This window comes from Schistocerca nitens, chromosome 4, assembly GCF_023898315.1.
Source record: "Schistocerca nitens isolate TAMUIC-IGC-003100 chromosome 4, iqSchNite1.1, whole genome shotgun sequence".
NCBI lineage: Eukaryota > Metazoa > Arthropoda > Insecta > Orthoptera > Acrididae > Schistocerca > Schistocerca nitens.
Genome location: NC_064617.1, coordinates 694,490,157 through 694,499,832, shown reverse-complemented (window position 1 = coordinate 694,499,832; position 9,676 = coordinate 694,490,157).

The window sequence follows — 9,676 nt, the reverse complement described above, 5'->3', positions numbered from 1 at the left end:
TGTCTGGTCAATGGTGGCCGAGCAACTGGCTCGTCGCAATACGCCAGTCACTACTCTTGATAAACTGTGGTATCGTGTTGAAGCTGCATGGGCAGCTGTACCTGTACACGCCATCCAAGCTCTGTGTCACTCAATGCCCAGGCGTATCCAGGCCGTTATTAAGGCCAGAGGTGGTTGCTCTGGGTACTGATTTCTCAGGATCTATGTACCCAAACTGCGTGAAAATGTAATCACATGTCAGGTCTAGTATAATATATTTGTCCAATGAATACCCGTTTATCATCTGCATTTCTTCTTGGTGTAGGAATTTTAATGGCCAGTAGTGTAATTAGAAAGGTACCCACCAACGTTCTTACCTTAGTCTTGACCTGTCGAGACCTGGCATGCATTTAAACACGCAGTCAGCAATTATTAAACTCGTCTGATATATACTGACGGAAAAATATCGCAACACCAAACATGATAAATGCAGAGTAACGGAATTTTCGGGATACATCTGCCTAAATAACATCTTTAAGTGATTAATATCGGAAGATCACAGGTTAATGTAAATCCGAGGTGGAAATGCTGTGTGGCTAGGGCCTCCCGTCGGGTAGACCGTTCGCCTTGTGCAAGTCTTTCGAGTTGACGCCACTTCGGCGACTTGCGCGTCGATGGGGATGAAATGATGATGATAAGGACAACACAACACCCAGTCCCCAAGCGGCTAAAATCTCCAACCCAGCCAGGAATCGAACTCGGGCCGTTAGGTACGGCATTCCATCGCGCTGACCACTCAGCTACCAGGGTCGGACAAATCCGAGATAAGCCATTGCAGATGTGGAATGCTGGTACATTAACAACCGGTGTAAGTGCGAGAATGTTGAATGCAAGCATGCAAACCTGCAGTTTATGGGATGGAGTTCCATGCCTGTTGCACTAGGTCGGTTAATACAAGGACGGTTAATGCTGTTTGCGCATGACGCTGGAGATGTTGTCCGTGATGTCCCATATGTGCTCGATTGGAGACAGATCTGACGATCGAGCAGACCAAGGCAACACGCAGACACTGCTGAGCATATTGGGTTACAAACAGCGGTATGTGGGCGAACGTTGTCCTGTTGCAAAACACCCCCTGCAATGCTGTCCATGAATGGCAGCACAACAGGTCAAATCGTCAGACTGACGTACAAATTTGCAGCCAGGGTGCGTGAGGTGACCACTAGAGTGCTGCTGCTGTCATGTGAAATCGCACCCGAGACCATAACTCCAGGTGTAAGTCCAATGTGTCTAGTATTCAGACAGGTTGGCTTACAGCCCTCAACTGGCCTCCTTCGAACCAACATACAGCCATAACTGGCACTGAGGTAAAACCAGTTTTTATCAGGAAACACAACAGACCTCCACCCTGTCCTCCAATGAGCTCTGTCTCGACACCACTGAAATCGCAAAGGGTGGTGGTTTGAGGTCAGTGCAACGCACGCTTCAGGTTCAAAAATGGTTCAAATGGCTCTGAGCACTATGGGACTTAACATCTGAGGTCATTAGTCCCCTAGAACTTAGAACTACTTAAACCTAACTAACCTTAGGACATCACACACATCCATGCTCGAGGCAGGATTCGAACCTGCGACCGGAGCGGTCGGGCGGTTCCAGACTGTAGCGCCTAGAACCGCTCGGCTACTCCGGCCGGCGCACGCTTCAGGGCGTGTGGCTCGGAGGTGTCGTTGAAGTAAACGATTTCTAACAGTTCTTTGTGTCACTGTGGTGTCAACTGCTGTTCAAATTAATAATTTTATCTAGGAACTCTTCCATTCGGTCCATGTTTGCATAGAAAAAAAACAAAAAACAAAAAAAAAAACAATATCAGAAATTGAGTCCGCCTTGATGCAAAACACCTTGTTCGTTTATTTCTTTGTCTTCCTAAGTTAGTTTTGGCGACAAATATCACCCTCATCAGTGGTTTTTTAAAATGTAAAACATGCAGAAAACAGTATGGTTATACAAAAACAGTGACACATTATTACATTTTTACTATTCGTTTTTTTAAATATAGTTTTCTATGGATAATTTCACACTACCTTATTTATTGTATGTTACAGCATGTTTTTGAGAATTACTGTCACTGTTTGCGACATATTTTCTGTGCGTATTTTTTTTTTGCCGTTCCCACTCAGGGAACATCATGTCATCTGCAACTGTATGAGCGGCTGTTAGTAAACAAAATACTAAAAGGTGAACTTCCTATGTCAGCAAAATACACTTGGGGTTGCGGTAGTGTTGTGGAATCCAGTTATTTGGTGTGTACTGAGCTGTTACTTAGCTATTCGTGTACTCACGTTCGTTGGATGGTATGTAGCTACTGAGCTGTTACATAGCTATTCGTGTACTCACGTTCGTTGGATGGTATGTAGCTACTGAGCTGTTACATAGCTATTCGTATACTCACGTTCGTTGGACGGTATGTAGCTACTGAACTGTTACTTAGCTATTCGTGTACTCACGTTCGTTGGATGGTATGTAGCTACTGAACTGTTACTTAGCTATTCGTGTACTCACGTTCGTTGGATGGTATGTAGCTACTGAGCTGTTACATAGCTATTCGTGTACTCACGTTCGTTGGATGGTATGTAGCTACTGAGCTGTTACATAGCTATTCGTGTACTCACGTTCGTTGGATGGTTCGTAGCTACATACCATCCAACGAACGTGAGTCCACGAATAGCTATGTAACAGCTCAGTACACACGAAATAACTGGATTCCACAACACTACTGCAACCAAATCAAATCAAATGGCTCTGAGCACTATGGGACTTAACATTTGAGGTCATCAGTCCTCTAGAACTTAGAACTACTTAAACCTAACTAGCCTAAGGACATCACACATATCCATGCCCGAGGCAGGATTCGACCCTGCGACCATAGCGGTCGCGTGGTTCCAGACTGAAGCGCCTAGAACCGCTCGGCCACAGCGGCCGGTCTACCGGAACCCCAAATGTATATTGCTGACATAAGAAGTTCATCTTTTAGTATTTTGTTTACTAACAGCCGCTCATACAGTTACAGATGACACGATGTTTGCTGTGTAAAAAAGGCATAAAAAACTGAGCACAGAAAATATGTCGCAAACAGTGACAATAATTCTCAAAAACATGCTGTAACATACAATAAATAAGGTAGTATGAAATTATCCATAGAAAACTATATTTCAAAAAACGAACAGCAAAAATGTAATAATGTGTCACAGTGTTTGTATAACTATGCTATATTCTGCATGTTTTAGATTTTAAAAAAACTCACTGATGATGGTGATATTTGTCGCCGAAAATAGTTTGGGAAAATAAAGAAATAAATGAACAACATGCTGTTTTGCTTCAAGACGGACTCAATTTCTGATATTGTTGCTGTTCATATTGCTGCTGCAGATGCAGCGCCCAGAGCCGTAAGCCGAACACGATTGTCTTCCCTCTCGAGCCGGCCGGAGTGGCCGAGCGGTTCTAGGCGCTTCAGTCTGGGACCGCGTGACCGCTACGGTCGCAGGTTCGAATCCTGCCTCGAATGGATGTGTGTGATGTCCTTAGGTTAGTTAGGTTTAAGTAGTTCTACGTTCTAGGAGACTGATGACCACAGATGTTAAGTCCCATAGTGCTCAGAGCCATTTGAACCATTTTTCTTCCCTCTCGGTAGTGTCACGTGGCCGCCCGGAGCTCGTTCTTCTTGCGACCATACTTTCTCGTGACCACCGCTGCTAGCAGTCATTTACAGTGGCTACAGTCCTGTCATGTCTTTCTGCAATATCGCAGAAGGAACATCCAGCTTCTTGTAGCTCTGTTACACGACCTCGCTCACACTTAATAAGATGATGATATTAGCGTCTTTGTCGCCTTAATGGCATTCTTGGCTAACAACTCACCAAGTCCGATCTGGAAGGTAACTAACGCTCACGACCGTTACAGCGTGTACTTAAGGGGAGATTTACAATCTTTTGGTTAAAAAAATCGTTATTTTTTAAAATTGCATTTTTTGATCCCTAAAAGTGTTTAGAATCCACCCCTGAAACGTGAAAAAAATGCACCTGCCTGAAATCGGCCTTTTTCATGCACCAGTTTTTTTTTCTTTCGGAGGACGAGTTATTGTACCGGTGCTTGGGAGGAAACAAAATTCAAATGAAAGTTTGAACGCGTGTGTTTGTTAGTTAGCCCCCAAGCATTTGCATTCTGGTGCGAAGACTGTGGAGTTTGCGACTTTCCTGGCAGTGAGCAGCTTCAACTTCTGAAGACCATGACAACGATGGACGTCACCCTGAGACTCTATTCCACACGGTTGACCAAGCATTCGGACAACCACCCGATTCAAGCGGCCGAAAACAGCTTGTCACCGCCCGTATGATCGCCTCTGGAGAAGCGCAGGATGGCTCAGATCGAGCAGAACGCCCTCAGTGAGGAAGAGGAAGGACTAGTTTATGGATCCGGAATAACAGATTGCATGTAAGTTGCATAATATTGCATTTATATGTAGTAAAAACTTCAAACGCGTTTTTCTCGAAATGACTTTTTTATCGCGCGGTACGGTAACTTCAAATCTACTGAGCCGATTGGCGTGATTTTTTGTTTCCGACGAAGCTAACTAAATTGTCTAGGAGTTGTACTACTTTTATTCTGGTCCATCAACTAGAGATATTTTTACTTGGCCGACGAAGTCGAAAAATCGATGAAAAACCCTATTTTTTTCAAATGGCCGCCATTTTGTTTCCAATGGTCCAAATAACTTAAGGGAGGTACAGCTTCTAAAGAACCTTATGTATTTCGCTAACGTCAACTCAATTTTGATTTCAGACGAGCCGGCTGACCTGTGACATACCACTCGTGGAGGTCTACACCGAAATTTTGTTTCGTTCCGACGGTATTTCCGCCTTTGCTCTTCGACATTTCCGGTCGAAATATTGCAGTTTGTAGGGGAAATATCAATAAACATTTTGACCAAATTTGACATTGATATCTATAACAGGTCTCGAGAAAAAAATTCTCAAAGAACATGCTTTTTTCGGGCTAAAGATAGTAACCCTCCCCTTAAAGCAAATCTGATTCGCATCCTCATAGTGGCACTGATAGTACCACTCTAATGCGACATAATCTTTCAGATGAAGAAAGACGCCTACCAACTTTCGTTAATGTCGCAAAAGTCCTTCTCGTGCTGCAATCCCCCCCCCCCCCCCCCCCCCCCCCCCCCCCCGTCAGTGTAGATACTCAGACACTCACTGCCCTCCGGAGACGGCTGTTGGGCTGTTGGTACTCGTAAGACCTTCAGATTCACGTACTGTAACATATGCGCTGCGGCCTGTATTTGTAAGGATTCGAACGTACTCCACTGGCCGAGCGCTTGCGGGCAGAGGTGGCTGGGAAGCTGGTGCATGTGGAGAACGCGTGCAGTAGGCCCCCTGGCGTATAGTCTACATTACCTGCGCCATCCACGAGCGCGAGGATGGGCGACACGGGACTCCTGTTCCTTTGGGTCAGACCTGGAACGGTCTACTTTTAACTTGTGCAGACACTGCACGGACTACTGCAATGCACTGAGAATGTAGGCTTCTCTCAGAAGAAGAGCACGGCAAGTACCATAAGCAGATTTCGCAGAAACTTCACTCAGCGGAAGAGTCAAAATAAGCTAACATGTGTCTCGGCTCCACCGTAGATACTCAACCGTTTCTGATAAAAGGACAGTCAAAATTTTAGACGTAATTTTGATGCCTTTTAGCACGCAATATTCTCAGTCGAAATTGTGCTACGGTGCGTAGTGGTGCGATCTCTCATTTTTGCACCTGTGTTCGAAATCCGAAATCTGTTTTTCTTTATTTTATTTTACTTATGTTTTAATTTATCTACTCATGACCGTAGAAGGTTACTACATGAATGTTTCTTATCGAGTTAGGGGACACAAGGGTACTATATTAACTCTAAAATTACTACTGGATTTCACGATAAGCGTCACACATTTATTGTATAACATATATTTGTATGGTATTTTGGGGGGTTAAAATCTTTTTAAATACTCATATTCTTGTATTGCATTCTTATATGAATTGTTATATTATTTCTTATATTTTATTCTTATATTTATTCTTCAGGAAGATTTTGTGATGACACCGATCGTAGAAACATCCGAAACACAGAAATTCCGTACCTCACGAGCATCGCTCGAAGGCAGGTATGCCACTGTGACAGATCTTCCGATGAATGTCAATAGGGAGAAACGCCATTAACGCTGGTGAAGATTTCACGCTTTGGCAGTAATTTCACGACAGACGATGTATGACGGATCACTTAACCTAAATCTGGCACCTGTAATTGATTATGAATCACAATACACTACAGGAATTTCACCGAAAACAATTTCAAATAATTTTCTTTTTCAGTTATTGCTTCTTTAATTCCTTCGCCAGGTATGCAATTAGTAGGGTGATTATTTGAATATATGCTGGGAAACATTCGTGTAGTTATCTTCTACGGACATGGGCAGATACAAGGAAAACAAAATTTTAAAAAAAATCGGGTTTCGAAAACGGAGCTCAAAAATGTAAAATTGCCACCCCCGACACTGTGCAACCTCTTCGGTTGAACTATTTTTTCGGTAAAAGGCACAGAAACGATCGGGCATCAACACCTAGCGAGGTGGCACACTGGATTCGCACTCGGGAGGACGGCGGCTCAAACCCGCGTCCAGCCATACAGATTTAGGTTTTCCGTGATTTCCCTAGACTGCTCTAAGCAAATGTCGAGGTGGTTCCTAAAGAATCCGCCGTAGACGGAACTAAAGTCACTAATTTTTCACAAACACAATTTATTGGATGGAAATAATATGCTGGTCTGCTCCGACGAGCCAAACACAATTAACACTCAAAAATTACTGACACGTTGTACGCCTTTGTTCAACACATCAAAGTTTCGTACTTGCTCGAGTTTTTCACAAACTATTATTTACAAAGTTTTGCTGCTGCACCTGGAAAACAAGTTCCACAAGAGTTTTGTTTTTAGTACGGGCACAGAGATATGGATCCTTGGAAAAACAGAATACATGCAACGTTCTACCAAAGTTTGTGAACAAGGTTACGACAAGTACGGAGACTGGAACGCTGTCGGAGCTCAGGGGCCAAGAGGTGTTCGTCGAAGAGACAGCTGGTCGGCAGCAGACAGCGGCGTCGTGGTGGAGAGGGTGCCCTGTGGCTCTGGGGAGCTACGCTATGTGATCAAAAGTAACCGGTCACCTGGCTGAAAATGACATAAAAGTTCTCGGCGCCCTCCATCGGTAATGCTGGAATTCAATATGGTGTTTACCCACCCTTAGCCTCGATAACGGCTTCCACTCTCGCAGGCATACGTTCAATCAGGTACTGGAAGGTTTCTTGGCGAATGGCAGCCCATTCTTCACGGAGTGGTGCACTGAGGAGAGGTATCGATGTCGGTCGGTGAGGCCTGGCACGAAGTCGGCGTTCCAAAATATCCCAAAGCTGTTCTACAGGATGCAGGACTGTGTGCAGGCCAGTCCTTTACAGAGATGTTATGGTCGTGTAACCACTCCGCCACAGGCCGAACATTATGAACAGGTGCTCGATCGTGTTGAAAGATGCAGTGGCCTACCCCGAATTGCTCTACAACAGTGGGAAGCAAGAAGGTGCTTAAAACATCAATGTAAGCCTGTGCTGTGATAGTGCCACGCAAAACAACAAGGGGTGCAAGCCCCCTCCGTGAAAAACACTACGACACCATAACACCACTGGCTCAGAATTTTACTGTTGGCACTACACACGCTGGCAGATGACGTTCACCGGGCATTCGCCATACCCATACCCTGCATCCGATCGCCACATTGTGCACCGTGATTCCTGACACCACACAACGTTTTTCCACTGTTGAATCGTCCAATGTATACGCTCCTTATACCAAGCGATGCGTCGTCTGGCATTTACCGGCGTGATGTGTGGCTTATGAGCAGCCGCTAGACCATGAAACTTTTCTCACCTCCCGCCTAACTGTCATAGTACTTGCAGTGGATCGTGATGCAGTTTGGAATTCCTGTGTGATGGATTGGATAGATGTCTGCCTATTACATATTACGACCCTCCTCAACTGTCGGCGGTCTCTGTCAGTCAACAGACAAGGTCGGCCTGTACGCTTTTGTACTGTATGTGCCCCTTCACGGTTCCACTTCACTATCACATCGGAAACACTGGACCTAGGTATGTTTAGGAGTGTGGAAATCTCGCGTTCATATGTATGACACTAGTGACACCGAAGCACCTGACCACGTTTAAAGTCCGTGAGTTCTGCGGAGCGCCCCGTTCTGCTCTCTCACGATGTCTAACGACTACTGAGGTCGCTGATATGGGGTACCTGGCACAGGGTGGCAGTACAATGCACCTAATGTGAAGAACAGATGTTTTTGGGGGTGTCCGGATACTTTTGATCACATAGTGTATTTTAGGTCACGTGGGTCGCGGCCTAGTGGAACTGCTAACTGATGCAAAATATTTATTCTCGTGCAGCACGGCTGCGTGGCGTGTAGGCAACCCGTGACATTGTTATGCCAGATAGATCGCCGACCATACGGGCGGAACGGAGCAACATGTCAGTTCCTTTGAAAGGCCACGGCCGATTTCCTTCCCCATCCTTGACACCATCCGCGCTAGTGCTCCGTCATTAATGACTTCTATTTGGACAGGCTGCTAAATTTAATCTTACTTTCTTCTTCCTTCGAGTACCTACAGGTAAGCCGAGACACGTGTTCGCCTATTTGGACCTCTCTTCCACTGAGCGAAGTTTCTGGAAAATCGGGTTATGGCACTTGCCGTGTTCTCTTCGTCAGTTACGTAGGTAAAGTGAATGGAGTATTGACAAGAAGTTTCCGATCAGAAAACGCGAAATACGCGTATGCAAAACCTTTGTTTGGAGCGATTTACACTACTTACCATTAAAATTACTACACCACAAAGATGACGTGGCGGTAGCGTTCTCGCTTCCCACGCCCGGGTTCCCGGGTTCGATTCCCGGCGGGGTCAGGGATTTTCTCTGCCTCGTGATGGCTGGGTGTTGTGTGCTGTCCTTAGGTTAGTTAGGTTTAAGTAGTTCTAAGTTCTAGGGGACTAATGACCTCAGCAGTTGAGTCCCATAGTGCTCAGAGCCATTTGAACCATTCGCATGGCTGTAACGGATCGTGCAGCCAAGTCTCGATCCCTGAGTCAACAGATGGGGACGTTTGCAAGACAACAACCATCTGCACGAACAGTTCGACACGTTTGCAGCAGCATGGACTATCAGCTCGGAGACCATGGCTGCGGTTACCCTTGACGCTGCATCACGGACAGGAGCGCCTGCGATGGTATACTCAACGACGAATCTGGGTGCACGAATGGCAAAACGTCATTTTTTCGGATGAATCCAGGTTCTATTTACAGCATCATGATGGTCACATCCGTGTTTGGCGACATCGGTGAACGCACATTGGAAGTGTGTATTCGTCATCGCCATACTGGCGTATCACCCGGCGTGATGGTATGGGGTGCCACTGGTTACACGTCTCGGTCCCCTCTTGTTCGCATTGACGGTTACTTTGAACAGTGGACGTTACATTTCAGAAGTGTCACGATCCGTGGCTCTACCCTTCATTCTATCGCTGCGAAACCCTACATTTCAGCAGGATAAT